At 43.4% G+C, this 21,418-nt stretch overlaps 1 long non-coding RNA gene across 1 annotated transcript; it reads right to left on the bottom strand.

Annotated features, from left to right (window-relative positions):
* Nucleotides 1-2,697: 2,697 nt before the first annotated feature.
* LOC138473549 (uncharacterized) lies at nt 2,698-3,609 on the bottom strand. Its single transcript, XR_011268775.1, has 3 exons — nt 3,544-3,609; nt 2,885-3,001; nt 2,698-2,780 (listed from the first exon to the last, which is right to left on the bottom strand). It is a non-coding gene; the product is annotated as an uncharacterized lncRNA (long non-coding RNA).
* Between the last annotated feature and the right edge of the window lie 17,809 nt (nt 3,610-21,418).

The raw sequence follows: 21,418 nt of genomic DNA, 5'->3' as shown, positions 1-21,418 counted from the left end.
CTTGAAGATTGGACACAAACCAATCTTATCGTATGTCTGCTGCAATGTGTTGCTTTGAGCTGTGGGATGGATGGTGAAGCTGGTTAAAAGCTATTGTTAATAGTTCCTGCGGTATAACTGCTTTACCAGTGCACTCCTATCTCCACAACAAATCAGTCAGGGACTGGACTGTTTGCACCCTCTCTTAATCCATAGTTCTTTCTCCTCATTTGGTGCTTTGACTTGCAGTTCGATTTGGGGTGTTTTGTTGATTAGTTGAAGGCGTGGTCACAATGTACTTGGGAAGCATGGGTGCCGGGAGATAAGCCACCTTTTTGGCCACCGCTTCCGCGGCACTGTTTCATAGTAACATTTCGTCTGTGTTATTGGTATGGGTGGCACACTTAATGACCACCACTACAGAGGGTTGGGACAATGTAGAGATCAATATGTCTAGTAGTGTCCCATGCTGTACAGGGGAACCAAACACACTCTAGAAACGCCTCCTCTTCCACCCCAACAGACCGTATGCACTATTGCAGTGACAAATGCCGAGTCAGAATAAATGGTCAAGTGGCACATTTGCGACATCAACAGTACTTCAATGAGCACTATGAGCTCCACTGCTTGGGCCGAGTAATGCATCAGCAGTCTTTTCATAATCAGTGTCTCAAATTTACCTGCCTCAAGGCATACCACTGCAGCCCCCGTATGTCTCTGGCCCCTCTCCTAGTCAATTGTTTCTGACCCGAGAACAAAGAGAACCTCTCCCTCCTCCAATGGGCTATCTCTTGCCCTTGGAATGTCATCTTCCTCCCCTTCATACGTGACACCGTCATGCATTGCTAAATCCTCCTCTGTACACATTTCTGTCAAAAAGGTGGCAGGGTTCACTGTTTTGCATCGCACACAATGGATGTTTGGACTTGATGAGATTTTGATGAGATTTTGATGGCGAACACTGAGTGTTCCGCATACAAAGTGACGGAACACCCCATCACGATTGTGGAACTTTTCTCACTTTTCTTGCGCCTGAATCACTGAGTCTAGTGTGCCATCATAGTAGGCCAATGGCTTGTGGCCCATTGTACTTTTCCGAGTCAATACTGCAGTCATAATTTGGCTGTTAGAATGTGAGAATATGTTGAACTCCTGTGTATAGTCTGGGGTGGTAAGCACTGGAGCTGCAGATATTACTTCCTTTAAATCATTGACATTTTTCATCATGTCTGCTGTCCATTCAACTTTGTGTTTGCCTTTGTGTGCTTCCTTGAGAGCCTGTAGGAGAGTCCTGGTATATACTGTATAGTCTAAATCCTTGCTCTGCAATAGTTGCATAGCCCTAAGAATTTCTGCATGTCTTTCACTATTATTGGTCGGATGGTGGTGTGCCCAGATGCATCTCTGTCTGGTATGATTCTTTTGCTATTTGCTGATATTAACTGACCTAGGTACAGCACTTCTTGTTGGCAGTACTGTAGTTTGGCCTTGTAAACTTTGTAACCCTTACAGGCCAGTAGTTGTAGGAGTGTGGTAGAGTCCTTCCGGCAGTGCTGCTCACTGTCACTACATGCAAGCAAATCGTCCATGTACTGAATTATCGTACTGGGTGCTTGAATGTTTCCTAAGTAGTGTACAATATTCTGTTGAAAATGCTTGGGCTCTCGCAGTACCCCTGCGGCAAACGAGTGTGTTCGAAAAGCTTTCCACCATGGGCAAATGCTGTAAAATACTGCAAATCGGGGTGCAAAGGTATAGAGAAGAAGGCGTTTTCCAAATCCACCACTGTAAAGTGGGTTGCCTCCTTGGGGATACTGCATAGAATGGTGGCAGGGTTAGAGACCACAGAAAATTATTTCTGTACCACATCATTTAGGGTGAGAGCGAGGGGTGATAGGTCGCCTTCCCCTACCTAGAGGCCCTGAGTCACAATAGGTTATATCCAAGGTAACCTCATATCATTTTAAGGTTACACGTACCACACCTAATTCACGCAGGTATTTTACTTTTTACTTCTCAGTTTATTATTCAAATAATGAGTATATAAAACCAAAACAAACCTAAATCTATAAAAACTAGCTGTGCTAATCACTTACAATCTAACTGGTGAAAATCCACCAGGCCTTTCAAGATGTCAGAAACCATAGTGAAAGGTAATGGGAAAGAACAGTCTGTATTACTGTAGGTATGCACGCGTAGGATTACACGGAAGAGTCAAAATATATTGTGGTCTCCCAACTTATAATGTATGCCTTAAAGGTTTTTTAAACCAGAGCGAATGATCTAATTCTATATTTGATTTATTAATCACTCTCTTTTGATTCACTTGCATTAATGTAGGGTAGCTGCGGGTTGTTTAATACACGCCAGCTGTCCTATTGGAATTTATTCAATCTGAGAGATAGGAATCAACAAATACACAAGTTCCTATTTGCAAGTCGACATATGTTTCGGCCTTTCTGACTCATACAGAACTCTCTCTGGTGCCGTTGGTCTTGATGTTGATGATGGCCGTCTTCAGGACAGGGACAGATTTGTACTTTTCCGTAATTAATACTTTCCCATTCGTAGAACATCTAGATTAGAATGCATAAAAGAAGGAATACATATAAAGGTTGTTTTATTTGGGACATATTATTCACCAATTCCTAAAAACAGTGTGGGCTGCCAGTATTGAAACCGCAGTTACTTGGACTAACCTGAGAGTTTCTCAATTTCTTTGGGTCATATATGGTAGGATTTGTCGGCAATTTCATGAGGTTCCTACAGGAATGCCATGCATTTCATTTCATGCACTGTGTCTGTAAAGAGTACATACAGTGATCGATTAGGCGCCTATTTTGGCTCTTCATTACTTAGTCAATTACATGTTGATTTTTTAGTACCAGTAGTTTATTAAAAGTACCTTTCGTGATTCAACTTGGCGAGTTGGTGAAGTATGGGAGCTTCACTCGGCTTGATTCGCAATAGTGCTAAATTCAAAGTGAGGGCACTTCCATTGGTTGATGTGGATGCACAGTGGCTGTAAAAAGTAACAAAGTCAATCAGGGCTTATGGCAATGAATAAGGTCCAATTATTGATTATTACTTGTTTTATTCATGAGTTGCCAGCCATTAAAAATACCATTGTCTCGCGTCATTGTGCCCACGTTTTATCTAGTGTGACAAACATATTGTGGGGCCATGTAAATTTCACTGAATGGCCTTTCCACTTCCATGCATGTACATATGTGGAACATCTGAATCTATTATAACTCGTGTTTTTTTGGAAAGCAATGAATAGCAGCTCATACATTGATGAGTGATGTAGAGATGTATTATAAACACGAAAACTCGCTGTCCCCGTAGCTAGGGTACTTTATATTGTAAAGGGAATGTATTATAACTTTTGTTCTTTTGAAACATAATGAATCACAGCTGATACATTAGTGCGTGTTGCAAAAATGTGTTGCAAACGCGGAAAGAACGCTGGCCCAATAGCTAGAGAGCTTTGGGAACAGCGCGAAGCAAATTATATAAGAAACTCATGCCTACAGCGCCGTTTAAATGATGTCTCAAACTCACCTGCGACACGAGGCATAGTCCATGCGTTTGAAACCGGAGTCTGCTAATGCACCGTAAAACATGGTGGCCCTCATTACGACCCTGGCGGAAAGTGACTGACCGGACCGCCACAGCGTAAATAGCGTTTCCGCCATTGCACGATGGAGCAAAGTGCGGCCCATTCCGACCCATCGGGCACGAGCACCACGCCATGGCGGAAGTGCAAAGTCCGCGATGGCGGAAATGACCCCAAAACGGCCCACACCGCCGCCGTACGGCGCCCTAGGTGCAATACTGCCACCCATCATAGCGGACACCGCAGTGAGCGCCAACCGGAAAGTACGGCGACCGTAAATATACGGAAACGGAAGTAAAAACATGGGCCCGGAACGGGAAACAACACCCCATACACCTATAAAACCACAAAATACACACAACCACTAAAAACACCACCCTGAGACACATCCCAACCCGTCATCCACCCTAGTGAAACCAAGAAAAATGGGAAAAGTAGCGAAGAAAGTGTGCGACCGCAAGCGGCAGGTCCACTTCTCCCATGAGGAACTCACCGTACTCACAGAGACCCTCCAGGAGAATGCCGCCGCCGTCTTCTCCACGCAAATGACCAGGACGGCACTTGCGAACAAGAAGGCCATATGGGCCCTGGTGGCACAGCGGGTAAGTGCGGTGGGGACCGCACCCCGCAACCCACAGCAATGCAGGAAGCGGTGGGACGACCTGCGGATACGCGTCCGTAGCATACTTTCTGCCAACCGCAACATTGCCACAGCCACCGGGGGAGGGTCGGAATCACCCATCAAGTTGACCCCCTGGGAAGAAATCTGTGCCTCCACCATTGGAATGGAGAGCATAGAGGGAGTCGGAGGGATGGAGAAAGGAGTGCAGACATCCGGAGAATCAGGTAGGTGGCCCAAATAAAACCATGCCAAATCCACAATGTCCAATCATGTGACTCACATGTGTCCACATAGCGCAACAGCAACACATGGCCAGGAGAACGTCCACACACATTGGCCTGATAGCGCACTTTAAAACCACAATAAATACATAAATAATTAAAAACCCCAAAAACACCCACTACACGTGCAGCAGGCACACCCTAACTGTAGGCTGCCAAACAACTGCACCCTCACTCCACACACAAATGAAAGCACCTCCAAGGCCCCGACCCAAATCACCCTCAGGTACCACCCCAATGCATGTGATACATTGCCATTCCAATTCCCACAGACCCATTAATAACGCTCGCCCTCCTTTACTCCACCACAGGGTCCGATCCAAACGACGAGCTCCAGGACACCCCTACCAGCACACCTGCAAAGAGGGCCAAGACCGACGGCCAAAGACCCTCCACCTCAGCTGCACGCATCAAGACACGGCAGCAGCACATATCAAGTGGCAGCACACAGGAGGGAACATCAACAGGCACCCCAGCAGCCAGCATGCCCACAACAGCACCACCACAGGTCCCCCCAATGGATGCCACAGAAGGTACTGCCTCTGGTGGCAGCAGCACCATAGGTGACACCCCATTAATGGCAGCATGCTCCGACACAGAAGACGGGGATGTCGAAGTCAGATCCATCCATGACCTGTCCCAATCCCCCTGTCTGTTCCATCCCGTACACCATGAGGATACCACGCAGGGGCACCCACAAGACGACGACTGGCCATCCCCCACAAGCCCTGTGGCAGGGCAACATGAGGTGAACAGCCCCTCTGTGACACCACCGCAAATGGCCATGGCCCAGCAGAGGCAACAGTCCCTCGACCAGTTAATCGTGCAACAGCAGCAACTGGCCACGCTCCTCAAGGACCATGCCGATGGATGTGGGGGCACTAAGGCAGTCATAGAAACATCAACTGAGACACTTAGGGCACAAATCGAGAGTAGCACCGAGAGCCTGAGAGTCCAAATGGAGAGTAGCACCGAGAGCCTGAGAGTCCAAATGGAGAGAAGCACCGAGAGCCTCAGGGGGGAACTGCATGCGACGTCCAAAGACGTATGTGCCGAACTTGCCGCAGTGCGCCGTGTGCTCACTGAGCTCTCACAAACCCTTAGGGACATGCATGGACGTGAGCAGGCAGAGACATCATCCGTTGCAAGTTCCGTCCAGGGCAGCCCCCAACGTAGATCTGGGAGGAACCTGCGCTCCACAGGCAGGGGTGCCCCTGATACCCGCAGAGGGGGCTTGCAATAGCGACTGCCCACTGACAATGAGCATCTTTGGACACTGGTGTTCGGGGGGAGGTGGGAGGGTGGAGGGGGTGTGTTGGGCTCACTTGGGTGGCGGGTCGATAGGGTGTTCCACATGATATCACATATGCCATAAACAATGCACGATCAAACAATGAGATGTGTGGACAATGATCTTTGTGTACTAGGCCATCATAGGCGTACAGTCCATATTGTGCATGTACCAGACACACACAGTGCCACGAGTCCCGTGTCCATGTATCAGCCACCAGGCGTGAGTGCTAGAAGCATGCATCTATGAGATGCTGACGAATTTCACGGCCCTCCTGTGCCTCGCAGACTCCTTGAGGTGCTGCCACATCCCCACCCTCATCATGACCATCTTCAGGTGCTTGCAGTTCTGCGTCAGGGGGCATGGGCACATTTCTACGTACGCACATGTTGTGGAGCATGACACATGCCATCACCATCTTTGCAACCTTCTCATGGCGGTACAGGAGTGCCCCGCCAGACCTGCTGAGGCACCGGAAACGAGTCTTCAGTAGGCCGAATGCCTGTTCAATGACTACACGGGTACGTGAGTGGGCATGGTTGTAGTCCTCCTCATGCTGGTACCGTGGGTTCCGGACTGGTGTGAGGAGCCATCTCTTCAGTGGATATCCGGCATCACCTGTATGTGGACGATAAACGAATTATGTGGAATGCCATTGCTACGTACGCACCCACCCCCCCTTCCTGCCAGGTCATTGCCGCATCACATACCCCACATCATCATGCATGAAATGAGACTCACCGAGTAGCCAGGATCTGTTCCCTGCGTGTCGCTCCATGTAGCGTGGTATTGTAGAGTTCCTCAAGACCATAGAATCATGGGTTGATCCAGGGAATCGGGCACAACAATGTGTAATGATCCTGTTGGAGTCACACACCATTTGTACATTCAGTGAATGAAATTGTTTTCGGTTGCGGTACTGGGCCTCCATGGCATGTGGGACGACCAATTCCACATGGGTGCAGTCGATGGCACCAATGCAACCCGGTATGCCGCCAAGTGCATGGAATCCCACTTTTGTGTTGGTAATTTCCTGCTCCGAGCGTGGTAGAGAGATGTAGTCGTCTGCGTGCTGCAGGAGGGCATCGAGCACTTGCAATAGTGTCCGTGAGAACAGTGGCTGAGAAATGCCATGCAACTGTCCGACTGTGTGCTGGTAGGTACCTGTGGCCAGGAAGTGTAGTACAGACACCACCTTCAGTAGGGGTGGGATGGCGGTTGGGCTATCTATCATGCTGACAAGGTCAGCCTGTGTCATGTCCACAATGGCGGCTATGGTGTCCCGGTCCAAACGGTAGAGGGTGTGGATCTGCTCATCAGTGAGGTTGAACGGATGTGCTCGGAGGCGTGGGATTGCGGGCTGCCTGCGTGGTGGTAGTGGCTGTGCTGGCAGCCCTTGCTGGCCCTGCCTTGCCCTCCTCTTCCTCCTGCGTCTCCTCCGTGCGGCCGGTTGTAGTTGGTGTTCGTCTTCTTCTTGGAGTTGGAGTACTTGCAGTGCTATCAGGTCCCCCAGGGCCAACATCGCGAGTCCTGCCGGTAGCATTTCGGAGTGGCTGTGGGAGGAGACTGGGCGTGCAATTTATGTGTTTTCAGGCTGTATGGCCTCCACCTGTGGTGATTCATTCCACCTGTGCAAGCTGCTCTCCCCTTTGGGCGAGCACGTCCCGCACACAACGCTGCAATTCGAGGAATGGCATCTTGCTATTACAATCATGTATTAGTACCCGATGGCCGTGTAACATTGGTTGATATGTTCATTCGGCTATGGTCCCATTGTTTCACATGCATTCTTTGCAGTCGCGAACAGACTTGTGAAGGGTCAGTGGAACGTAGTACTCGAGTAACGGTGGGCCCTCATGCATCACTGTACCGAGTTGCACCGACGGGCGGGGCGTCCCATTTGTGGGTGAAGGCAGTTGCCATTTTCACACACAGCCGCACTAGATGGATTAATTTGTGATTTCAAGCGGCCACAGATGCCTTTTCGACGTGATGTTGCAAATGAGGAATTCGAAGGGCGGCGCTTTCGGTCTTCAGCTAGCGGCGAGGAGATGCCTACAGGTCTGACTGCAAATATAACGTTCTATTGTTCAGTGTCCTTGGGACAGGGGCCATGGCGAGGATGCAATGATTGATATGAATAGTTTGGGATGCGCAATAGCGAAGTGGATGATGAGGCCGGACGTTCCCAAATGCATGTTACTTCACAACACTGGAATTACGGGCTGGGGCACAGTGGATTTTGCAGGCTGCATAACGCACAGACTCAATGGAATTCTCACATGTTATGTGAGTATGGAAACAGGCGTTATCATTACGGGATGAGGGAATGATGAATGGATGCATGGGCAGATGATTTGATACGGTGTTTGCCATGTACAGGGCTTCTTGGAATCTGTCCGCCTCCCCTGCGCTATGTGATGCAGGGCTGCCATAGTGGGACCATCGTCTATCTGGCCTTGTTGAGCCCTCCCTGTCTCGACGCGCCTTCAGACACTTGTGTCCATGCACGTTACCAATCCCATCTGATGGATTCTGTTTTCACAGGCGCATGCACAGGTACACTCGTTTGTGATGGTGTTTTCACCTCGATATGGATAGTTATGAGTCGCAAGTGGTTTTGGGGTAGTGATGATCCTTTGGAGTGGGCTAGCATGCATATGGCTGTGGATCTAGTGTGATCATTGAAGTGAGTTGTTCGAATGTAGTTCTGATGGCCATTCTTTTCTTTTTCTTTTCTTTTGGTTGACAGGTATCTCCTCCCCTTTTGCCACTGCCATCTGTATGCCACTCCTGCAGATGGGTTTTACTCCCGACACCTGCTGCTTCGTGTTAATCAGTGGAGCAGCATTATGATCTTATGGGACGATCGCCAATGGGCCACATGCCCTTACGCAGTACTAGTGGCTAGGAGCAACATTTCGGCCTTTCAGCTGGACTAGTGCCTCCCTATTGGGACGGCCCTGCGGTTCTAGGCGCTTCCATGTTGCCTTTTCGTACGAGAATGTAGCCCCTGTGTACCATGAAGGAACAGGGCGTCACACAAGAAGTAGCTGGTCATTTATTGCGGATGCAGCCCACAATGGTGAAATGTGTTTTGGAGTTCATGGCCTAATGGCTGTATGGGCTTGGTGAATTTGTTGTGCATTAAATTTCTATTCTGATATGGGCCGTGTAGCGTTCTTCTTTGCAAGTGATGTGGCATATTCCTATTTGGGGAGCGATGTATTGTGAGGAGATCTGCATTGGGTTCCAGCTTCGGAGTATAGTTGCGTGGTACTGTGCTGGGCGCGTTTGCCTACGAAGCCCAGTGAGGTCAGGGGTGAGGGCTGCCAATATGACTGTTTGGATGATGTCATGCTCAGGGGCGGGGGATTAGGTTTTGTGTAACAGATGCCGGTCAGCCAGGTGGATTGGTGGAATGATGTGATTATCGGAATGTTGCTGGTCACAGGTGCCTGTGTTTGCGTGCGTTTCTTGGTGGGAGACTGGGGTCATGTCCATTGGTATAGCTTCTGTATTCGTGCCATCTGTGCCCTGCAGCTCCCATTGGCCCCTCTTGTGATTCTTTTGTTCGTTGGCATGCATGGGTGACTTGTACATTTCACTGGTTGCATTGTGACTTCGTTGCACCTACGGGGAGTTGTACTATGTGGCCAGGGAGCGGTGTACAGGCACTCAGTGGGGCCGTTTACGGTTGATTCGCGATGCCGTACTTCTCACCATGGCGGAATGGTACTTTCCGCCGTGCTTGATGGCGTTAAGTACATGTCCGCTAGGGTCGGAATTCGCGTACCCTTGCGCCATGGTGGTAATTACGGTTTGGCATGGCGCGCGCGCGCGTACTTGGTGCAGTTAGCGTTGGCATCGTACTTTACGGTGACGGGTCATAATCGCACCGAGCGCTATTCGATGGCGGTATTGCATTTCCGCCATCGTTTTTCGATTTCCGCAAGGGTCGTAATGAGGGCCGGTGTGTCGGCTAAGTCTATTATTTAAAGGGAACGTCATCAGCACGTGGTGTATAACACGTGCACGTTCTAAAGAGAGTTTAGTGCATCCCAGATTTTATTTCCACGTGGGATTATTTCGCAGATGCCTAGTGCTGTGTGCTTGAACATAAATGGCAAAAAGGCCCCAGGGCATAATCGGGTGCTTATGATTAAAAAACCTTTTAGGCTGACTCTTCCGCATACGAGGCACTGTGAACCTATGCTGTGTTGCTGGGAAATGTAGTTGATGACACATAGTATACTCTATGTATTAATGTCAGCGGAGTGAAAAGAACAGACCGTCGAGTCGGACACAGTTACATTATGCATAGCGAGGAAGTAGATATAGTTTTAAAAAATAGTTTTAAAAAATTAGAGCAAACCACTTTCGTTGTTGATTCTTAGTGCATAAAAAATTGCATAAACGTACTTTGACATAACATTTCAGACCACGCGTTGTATGTTATCACATAATATTAGCATGCCCATATTGTTCTGAGTCGGATGCCTATGTACTTCTGACTCAGTGTTCTGACTCAGAGACATTCAAATTACTGAGATGCTGCTAGGAAATGTAGTCAGGACTCATAATACACTCTGTATATTACTATACACAGGATGGAAAGTACACTCCGTCAGGAACAAGCACAGTTCATTGTACACAGTGAAAATTGTGTAAACACCACTTAACCTGTCGATTTGTAACGGTGCATGGTATATTACTTTACAGACATTCAGGGTGATAATTGCACCGAAACATATCTTATTGGTTATCACACGACTATAGACATGTTAGTACTTAGTCTGAGTCTACTTTCTATGTGCAAACATGTGAAAGGGATCATTGTACAGTGAAATAATATATTAAAAATTATTAGCCTGGACATATCGCTTAGATGGTGTATAGTTTCATTGATATTGACAGAGTTGTACACAAACACGTGTAAAAGCAGTGCTCCCAGCGACAGAACAGACCCCAGGGGTATTGTTTTATCAATTTCTATAGCAGATGAAGGAAACATATTGTGGTTGGCTAAACATGGGAAGGAAACGGATCACATGGTACCATGAGTAAAACATTCGTTCCATCATTCACAAAAATTTGTTCCACTCAACGGCTACATTTAAACCTCCCTTTACAAAATTAGTTTCATAAATCCAGCGTTGCTCGCACCTAGTAAGAGTTAGATTGCGGCCCCCACCTCTTATAGCTTGTTTCACCACCTGTAGGACACACCAAAGCATCTCTGTCGGTTTGTGCTGTGTTTGCACATAGTGTGCCACCAACGGTTTATTTTCTGTTTGATTTTTTATACATGACTTGTGCTCGCAAATGCGTTGTCTGACTTGTTTTTTTGTTTTTCCAATATATGCTAAATTACAAGGGCAGAGAATGACATACACTGCCCATGTAGTGGCACAATTGGTGAAATCTCGTAGTGGAATAACTCGGGTACCTAAGGTAATGTTCTTCATATTTTTTGTTTGTGGGCAAACTGAGCATTTGCCACACTTATGATGTCCTGTCACTGGGGGAAGCCCCCATAGTGTGTTCAGAGTAATTTGTGAAGTTTTTGGACATGGGTAGGTGTGTACTAGGTTGTCTTTCAATTTTTTGTTGTCTTTTGAATGCAAAGCGAGGTTTTGCTGGGTTAAAGTCTTCTGTTTTCAACATATCCCAGTGCTTCAGAATGGTTTTCCGCAGGCGAGCGCTTATAGGGCTGTAGGTGCTCACGCAGGTGATCTTATTTAATGTGGCCCAACAATATGTTTGTCACACTAGATAAAACGTGGGCACAATGACGCGAGACGATGGTATTTTTAATGGCTGGCAACTCATGAATAAAACAAGTAATAATCAATAATTGGACCTTATTCATTGCCATAAGCCCTGATTGACTTTGTTACTTTTTACAGCCACTGCGCATCCACATCAACCAATGGAAGTGCCCTCACTTTGAATTTAGCACTATTGCGAATCAAGCCGAGTGAAGCTCCCACACTTCACCAACTCGCCAAGTTGAATCACGAAAGGTACTTTTAATAAACTACTGGTACTAAAAAATCAACATGTAATTGACTAGGTAATAAAGAGCCAAAATAGTGCCTAATCGATCATTGTCTGTACTCTTTACAGACACAGTGCATGAAATGAAATTTATGGCATTCCTGTAGGAACCTCGTGAAATTGCCGACAAATACTACCATATATGACCCAAAGAAATTGAGAAACTCTCAGGTTAGTCCAAGTAACTGCGGTTTCAATACTGGCAGCCCACACCGTTTTTAAGAATTGGTGAATAATATGTCCCAAATAAAACAACCTTTTTATGTATTCCTTCTTTTATGCATTCTAATCTAGATGTTCTATGAATGGGAAAGTATTAATTACGGAAAAGTACAAATCTGTCCCTGTCCTGAAGACGGCCATCATCAACATCAAGACCAACGGCACCAGAGAGAGTTCTGTATGAGTCAGAAAGGCCGAAACATATGTCGACTTGCCAATAGGAACTTGTGTGTTTGTTGATTCCTATCTCTCAGATTGAATAAATTCCAATAGGACAGCTGGCGTGTATTAAACAACCCGCAGCTACCCTACATTAATGCAAGTGAATCAAAAGAGAGTGATTAATAAATCAAATATAGAATTAGATCATTCGCTCTGGTTTAAAAAACCTTTAAGGCATACATTATAAGTTGGGAGACCACAATATATTTTGACTCTTCCGTGTAATCCTACGCGTGCATACCTACAGTAATACAGACTGTTCTTTCCCGTTACCTTTCACTATGGTTTCTGACATCTTGAAAGGCCTGGTGGATTTTCACCAGTTAGATTGTAAGTGATTAGCAAAGCTAGTTTTTATAGATTTAGGTTTGTTTTGGTTTTATGTACTCATTATTTGAATAATAAACTGAGAAGTAAAAAGTAAAATACCTGTGTCAATTAGGTGTGATACGTTTAACCTTAAAATGATATGAGGTTACCTTGGATATAACCTATTGTGACTCAGGAACTCTAGGTAGGGGAAGGCGACCTATCACCCCTCGCTCTCAACGTATCAGTCTCCCATTGATAGTGCCGCCCCCCCCCGACAACAAAAAACTGGGAGTACCCAATTTTATAATACCACATCATTTAGGGGGCAAAAGTCCTAGATCATCCTCCAATTGCCCCCTGTTGCATTTTTCACAGGGTGGATAGCCATGTTGCACAGGAGGGTGTATGGCACTGCAGTACCTTGGTCGAGCAGGGCCTGTATTGTGTCTCTAATTCCTTCCTCTGCTTCTCTAGACAATGGGTACTGTTTCCCCTGGGTTGCTCTGCCCCTACCTTTAGTGTGATGTGTACTGGTGTCACTTCCTGTAAAATCCAACATTCTGTGGATTGGTTGTCTACGACTGCTCTGGTACATATTTTAAGTCAGCTTCAAAGAAGGGGGGGTGGAGCCACAATGGCCATCGGGGGGCACTGCACTCTTCAGTACTGCACCATGAATTCACAGGGGATGCAAATCTCCAAAATTATTTCTGTCACTGTCATTGTTTTCAAACAATTCTGCATCTGTCACTTCCTTAAGCGATACAGTGGGGTCAATGCAAAGCAGTGTTTGCTTCTCGCACTGATGCCTATCTGTGCTTAATACGACCACTCTCTTCGCCGACATAAACAACCCTTGCAGGTCTAGGGACAGAATTGTGCCCACCACCAATTCCAGGGACACCATTGGATGAAAGATAAAATCTTTCTGCACTCTCCAACAGCCCTTGGCAATTTGTGGTACCGCCTCCACAAGCACTGTTATTCCATAAATAAACAGGTCTGGGTATAACGGTATCCCTCAGACCACCACCTCCCCTGCCATTGCATGTATTATTACCCTTGGTCTAATTGCGTACATTCCGGGTGTTGCACAAACAATGCCTTTCGTGATCCTGCAGAGATCAGGCATATTCGCTCTCAAGTAAGTTTCTACTGGATGACCAGACTCCTTGACTTGCTAATTTCCAATATACTTACCTGCTCTCTTTCAACTACGGTCATTTCCATTATTTCTAGGTGATCCTTTGTGGTACCTTGGATTTTTTTTCAAAGTGACTGATAAAACTTCTGTAATAGTTTACACTTCGGATGAACCTTTGGGTTCTGCAGCTACTTTCTCATATTTACTTGTGGTAAGCAGTCTTGAATTTACCTCTTGCGTTCACGAACCGTTATCTTGGTTTTTTAAAAACAATTTCTGTATTATAATTTTTTTAGGGACCCACTATCCTTTTCACTTACCTGAGCTCTATGGGCCACTATTGAATGACTTCTGTTCAGCTTCAGCTGTTTCTGATGAAAAACTCCTTTTTGATCCTGTTTAGGACTTTCGGTAAGCAGTTACCATAGTGTCAGGTTTTTGACATTCCTACTTTTTAGTGTTGAATTAGAACACAATTAAGGACAACAACCCATAGGTATGATTTGCAATAGAGATTGTGACTAATACACTACAAGCTGAGAGTGGCGATGGGTTAATGATCAACACAGCGTAATAAACAGGGGATGAGCTACTTGTTGATAAAACCATAAATGAAATCCATTTATGACATGTAGATATGTTAATGCACGTGCAATGAGTTATGTATTATTGTGATTATCATTTATCATTTATTTCTTTGAAAAAACCATAGGACCAATAGGTCACGAACTGCATTATTAATGTGAAGATATGAAAATCAATAATTCATTTTGCGGTTTGAAAAGATTGTATGTTAAGCGTCAATCTATACTAATGAGTACTATTTAAATATTCATTTTTTTCAGATATTTACATGAAAATTAATTGTGATTTGCCCCTGAAGAAGTGATTGTTCATGAAACGTGTTGGGCCTACAATAAAAGAATCAAGTTTTATGACAGCACTTGTGTATCTTAAATCATTGTGATGTGCATTACAATTGATATGTGTATATGTATGTTCACATCTAATTTTGACTATATCCAAAGATATGTGAAATTCGTACTTCTTTGGTAATAAGAAAGAAAAAACTATTCATTGTATATTTCTTTAATGACTGACTCAAAATTGAGCCTATTGACAGAGTGCAGAGGGTGGGAGTTCCCATACACGGGAACTTGTCTGTTTGTCTCATATGTCACAACCCATATGACAGGGTTGTTTATTATCTCCTCTGCACCTAGAATACATCAAAAATTATTTTATTCCATATAAAATTATTTAAAAACCAGACTTACATGCAGTGCAAATCGATGTTTTCACTTTCGTTCTCTAGATAATTACCCATTCTTTGGCATTTTCCAAAATTGGGTTGGTATATCCAGATCGATTGCACCCATCGAATTACGATTATTGAAAATATGTCCTTTTCAAAAATCAACTTACTAACTGACAAAGATGCTACTACTTTAGCCTTCAGTGAAGAAGAAGCTAATAGAATTATTGGTCTCATCAAGGATACTGATGTGACTGCATCTGGTGATGAGAACCCAGAAAGATTAATCTACAAATTAGAGAAATTAATTAGGCAGGAAATATCCCAAAAATTGCATGCATCGACGCTGGCACAATATTTCAAAAGCAAACAAATTCCTAGAGGCTTAAGAGTCTACCTTAAACCCACACTATGCAGGGAAAACCAAGCATTTGTTAAACGATGGGAGCAGATCCTTAACAAATGCTCCCTTGATCTGATTCTATTGACCATTGAGGACATTTTGAAATCCTTAACTTCCATCAATCAAGAACTTGAAGATATTACATCCCAACTTTCCAAACTGAAAACAAGTGAGGAATTAAAACAAATTTTGGATAATACTAATTTGAAGCTTGAAGCATACAAACGGGATATTGAACAATGCAAAATCAGAACATTTTGCAGGCACAACCTCGATTATGCTGGGGATATTGTGTATTCCTGGCAGGAATACTATAACAACCTAAAGCCTCAAAGGACCCAGACCAGACCAGCCAGGACAACCACACCTTCAAGATAATACTGATAGTTTGGATGTAACCAGTGGAGAACTAGAAAATCCAAGCGTCGGCACCAGTGAGAATCAACCTTTGGTAACTGTGATACCAGTGACAAATCTGTCTACTTCATCAGACACAACCCAACAACCTCCTCCTTTTTTAGAAGGAGGCAAAAAACCCACAGAGGGAAAAAGAAAGCCCAGGCAAAAAAACAAGTGAATGATTTAATTATCTTTAATATATCATCAAAACAACTGACCAAAGCACAAGAAGACACGCTTAACCTTGGCATTTCCTTCATTCCAACTAACCAGACCACAATCTTCGAAGAAGAAGTAAATCTCTTCAAATTAATTAAGAAGATGGAACTGAAAGTTTTCTTTGAGAGCATCCCAGAATCGGCAGTACCACATAAAAACATGAATTTTTAGAAATGAAAAAGAAAAGTACTTTTCATCCGCAGATAAACCATCCGGCAATTAATCTATTCAAACACAAAACCATCAAAGAATTTATACGACTAAAATTCAGCACCTCCAACAGATTAAACATCAGGAGACACCAGCTCAAATTGATCAAAGAGCTATCTGAGGATGATTTGATTACTCTAAAACCCACAGAAAAAGAGGGAGCTTTGGTAATGATGGACACTATGATGTATAATGAGAGATTTCTCAAACTACTGAGAGATGAAGGCACATATATGGTACTGGACAATACCCCTACTATGGCCATCAAAGTTGTCATCCAAAAGATTATTGATAAAGCATTTGATTACAATTCGATATCTGATAAAACCAGTGAATTTCTGATTAAACAATGTCCAATAATTCCAGTGCTGTATGCACTACCAAAGATCCATAAAAATATGCTTGATCCACCTTTCAGACCGATAGTAGCCGGCACCAAGAGCATTTTCCATCCTTTGGCTATATACCTTGACCGAGCTTTGCAGCCTCTAGTACAACAGACTAAAACTTACCTAAAAGACACTTCTCATTTTTTGTGATTGCTGCAAGAAATTAACACAATGAACCTTCACTCATACTGTTTACGTTGGATGTCAACAGCTTATACACTTCTATCCCACATGCAGAGGGAATTGCGGCATGGGAATAGTTCTTACTCAAACATGACAACATCAACATCCATAAAGAATTTGCTATTGTATTGATTAACATCATTTTATATAACAACTAGTTTCGCTTCAATAAAAAATATTACTTACAGATCTCTTGAACATTGATGGGCTCATCTGTAGCACCTGCCTTCGCTAATATCTTTATGTACTATTTTGAAACAACCCACATACTTGACAAAGAGCCATGGAAACAGAATTTGATTTTTTGGAAGAGATTTATTGATGATATTTTTGTGACCTGGAAAGGATCTCAGGAGGAATTACAACAATTTTTCAACTATCTTAATAGCTGTCATGGCAAAATACAATTTACTCTAGAAATTGGCAACCCAAACATCCACTTCTTGGACGTCAGTATCTCAAGCATTGATAATGTATTCATCACAGAGATTTACCGAAAACCTACGGATGCTAATAGTACCTTACATTTCTCAAGTTTTCATCCTAACCACTTGAAACAAACCTTACCATATAGCCAGTGCCTTAGAGCCAAAAGGATAACATCTAGTGCAACACAACTTGAAGCAGAATTGGAAAATATGAAAGACTGATTAAAGAAAAGAGGGTTTCCGGAACAAACATTAAACACCGCTATTGAGCATACAAGAGGACTGGACAAAGAAGACTTACTCAAAGAAAAACCTAAAAAGGAAAACATGAGATTGATCCATACCCTCAAGTACTCGAGTCAAAGTTTCCAAATTAAGAAGATAATGCACAAAAATTGGAAACTGATCAAAGCAGATACGACCTTAAACAAATGATTCCATGAACCACCAATGTTAGCCTACAAAAGAGGAAGAAGCTTCAAGGATGGACTTATCAAAGCTGAAAAACTTCAAAAAAACACATCAGATGTTTCTCACCAAACCTAAACAAGGAACTTTTGCTTGTTTAAATTGTCAACATTGTTCAAATATCCTAAAAGGGGACCATATATGCCACCACAACAGTGGCAGGAAATACATCTTAAGGATTATGCGACATGTGAAAGTAAGCATTTGATTGATGCCCTAAAATGCCCATGTGGCAAGTACTATGTTGGCAAGTCCACAAGAAAAATTAAAGAAAGACTAACAGAACATAAATCCAACATCAGAACATGCAATATTAAATCCCCTGTTTACAGACATTTCCAAGAGAACAGACACAACATCTCTCAGTTGAGATGGCTGGTCTTAGAAATTGTAATGCAGTTACCCAGGGGAGTTTATTTAGCCAAGTGTTTGGCTCAAAAAGAACTCTTGGGGATTCATAAATTGCACTCACTGGCACCATTAGGGCTCAATGAGGAATTCTACTTAGGTCCATTCCTATAAAATGCTTGACAAATAGAAGAATCACGTTTCCTTCAAAACATATCCCTTTGTATATAAACCATCTAATCAAGGTTCTATTAAGTTGTAAATATTACTTAAGGGTCTATCTGAGACTGTTCATTTAGGACTAGACTGTGAGCTGAGAGTCAGACAGGGTTATACTCTCTCACGTTTTTCTCAAGAGTCTTTGAATCATGAAGGAGTTGAATGTTGTATGTACAATAAGTTCCCTTATTGATATAATTTTGCTTTAATGTGTTATTTTTTTCAGAAATCATCAATGTATTTGATATACAGAATTGAGTGACTTTACGAAGCAATTGTTTTAACACGTATAACTGTGCTCTACATAGGGAGCAAGGTACAATTTCCCCCTAGAATACTGTACACAAATCCATTAACCAATAGGGGTTGCCATTTTGAACGCCCAGGAAACTTTCAGCAATTAATATACTTAGGACTTTACAATCCTTTCTACTTCCACCAGTGCATCTCTGATAAGCAGATTGCGAAGGGCTTACTTAGTTCCACACAAACACTTTGATTATTTACTTCCAGCCAGTTCATGGCTCTATTTACAAATAGCCATTTCAATATCCCTATAATATCCCTTTCTTATCTAAATACGCCGCAGGGCGTTCAGCACTATTATATTTAATCACATTTGTGGTTATCTTTACCTCTGCACCTATTGTTATGCCTCTATATCCTTATCTATAACTCCTCTATTCTCCGGCATCACTTATTCCTTTCTTTATCCATGATACTGCATGTCGCGCATGCACGTTTATACGTCAGAATAATGATTCTGTCACGTGAAGGGTAACATCATTTTGACCCCTGTTGTGTTCTTTATTACTTTCACACCCATTGGGGTGTTTGGTATATCTGTTTTAGACCATTTCCATCTTCTGGCATTTATCTTTTATTCTTGTGACATTCGCATGGACGCATGCGCACTAAAACATCACAGTGTTTACATTGTGACATTCAGTGATATGTCATACGCCGTCGCTAATGAACGCCGTTACACAGCGTCACGCTAGTTCCCTAGTATATAAAGCAGTGTATTCCTGTCCAGTGTATCCAGGAAGCGGCTTTGGAGATCCAGCAGAGATCAGGCATATTCGCTCTAAAGTAAGTTTCTACTGGATGACCAGACTCCTTGACTTGCTAATTTCCACTATACTTACCTGCTCTCTTTCAACTACGGTCATTTCCATTATTTTTAAGTGATCCTTTGTGATACCTTGGATATTTTTTCTAAGTGACTGATAAAACTTCTGTAATAGTTTACACTTCGGATGAATCTTTGGGTTCTGCAGCTACTTTCTCATATTTACTTGGGATAAGCAGTCTTGAACTTACCTCTTGCGTTCACAAACCGTTATCTTGGTTTTAAAAATATAAATTCTGTATTATAATTTTTTTAGGGACCCACTATCCTTTTCACTTACCTGAGCTCTTGGGCCACTATTGAATGACTTCTGTTCAGCTTCAGCTGTACCTGATGAAAAACTCCTTTTTGATCCTGTTTAGGACTTTCTGTAAGCAGTTACCATAATGTCAGGTTTTTTACATTCCTACTTTTTTAGTGTTGAATTAGAACAAAATTAAGGACAATATCCCATAGGTATGATTTGCAATAGAGATTGTGACTAATTCACTACAAGCTGAGAGTGCCGATGGGTTAATAATCAAAACAGCGTAATAAACAGGGGATGAGCTACTTGTTGATAAAACCATAGATGAAATCCATCTATGACATGTAGATATGTTAATGCACGTGCAACAAGTTATGTATTATCATGATTATCATTTATCATTTATTTCTTTGAAAAAAACCATAGGACCAATAGGTCACAAACTGCATTATTAATATGAAGATATGAATATCAATAATTCATTTAGCTGTTTGAAAAGATTGTATGTTAAGCGCCAAAGTATACTAATGAGTACTATTTAAATATTCATTTTTTTCAGATATCTACATGAAAATTAATTGTGATTTGCCCCTGAAGAAGTGATTGTTCATGAAACGTGTTGGGCCTACAATAATCATGTTTTATGACACTACTTGTGTACCTTAAATCATTTACGATGTGCATTACAATTGATTTGTTCATATGTATGTTCTCATCTGATTTTGGCTATATCCAAAGATATGTGAACATCTTATTTCTTTGGTAAAAAGAAAGAAAAAACTATTCATTGTATATTTCTTTAATGACTAGGACTCAAAATTGAGCCTATTGAGAGAGTGCAGAGGACGGGAGTTCCCATACACCGGAACTTGTATGTTTATCTCATATGTCACAACCCATATGGCAGGGTTGTTTATCATCTCCTCTGCACCTAGAATTACATCACAAATTCTTTAATTCCATATAAAATTATTTAAAAACCAGACTTACATGGAGTGCAAATCGATGTTTTCACTTTCGTTCTAGAAACAATTGCTTGATCAGTGAATGAGATTGCCATGTTCAGCTTACTGAGCAGGTCCCTGCCCAACAGGTTGACAGGAGAACTCTCAGAAAACAATAAGGGAGCGTGCACCACCTTCCGTTACACTTTTATGTCTTAGTGTATGGAACCATAGAAATAGCCCCAGAGAAACCCTGTGTTTCAAGAGTTCTGCCCGATAATGGGAAGTCTCTCTCACTGATGCATGATTTTGCAGCACCCAAACCAACCATAAAAATGAGTTACTTGTTTCCTATCTCTGCCCCCACCAAGGGTTCCTCCTCAGGGTTGAGTGTCATTGACAGGACCGGACACACAAGAGTTCTCTGTGGGCTGTCCTAGTCAGGATATGTATTTGTTCTGGGAAACAAAAAGGGGTTTCCCCCCACTACGGCTGCACCTCGAAAGCGGGCGACCATACCATTTGGTGCTCCGTTGAATGGGGTTGTGCCACCTCCCTGTTGGAATGTGTGCTGGGGTGTATACTGTTATAATGCCTGCTGCTGCTGCGCAGGTGGACCATGTGTCTTGAGGAGTAACTGTATGTAGGCCTGGTGTACCTCGTAGGGTAAAGAAGTCATTCTGGGTGTTGGCCTTTGCAGGGGCCTCTGGGGTGGTTATACCCCATCCCTGGCCTACTTCTACATTCCCTCAAAAAATTCACCCACTTCCCACAGTTCCAGCATTGTGAAGGCCCCATTCTTCCCCCTCGGGGCCCCATTCC

This window comes from Ambystoma mexicanum, chromosome 8 (genome assembly GCF_040938575.1).
Source record: "Ambystoma mexicanum isolate Mex_15411 chromosome 8, UKY_AmexF1_1, whole genome shotgun sequence".
NCBI classification, from domain to species: Eukaryota; Metazoa; Chordata; class Amphibia; order Caudata; family Ambystomatidae; genus Ambystoma; species Ambystoma mexicanum.
This window is presented reverse-complemented; position numbering and strand designations above follow the sequence as displayed.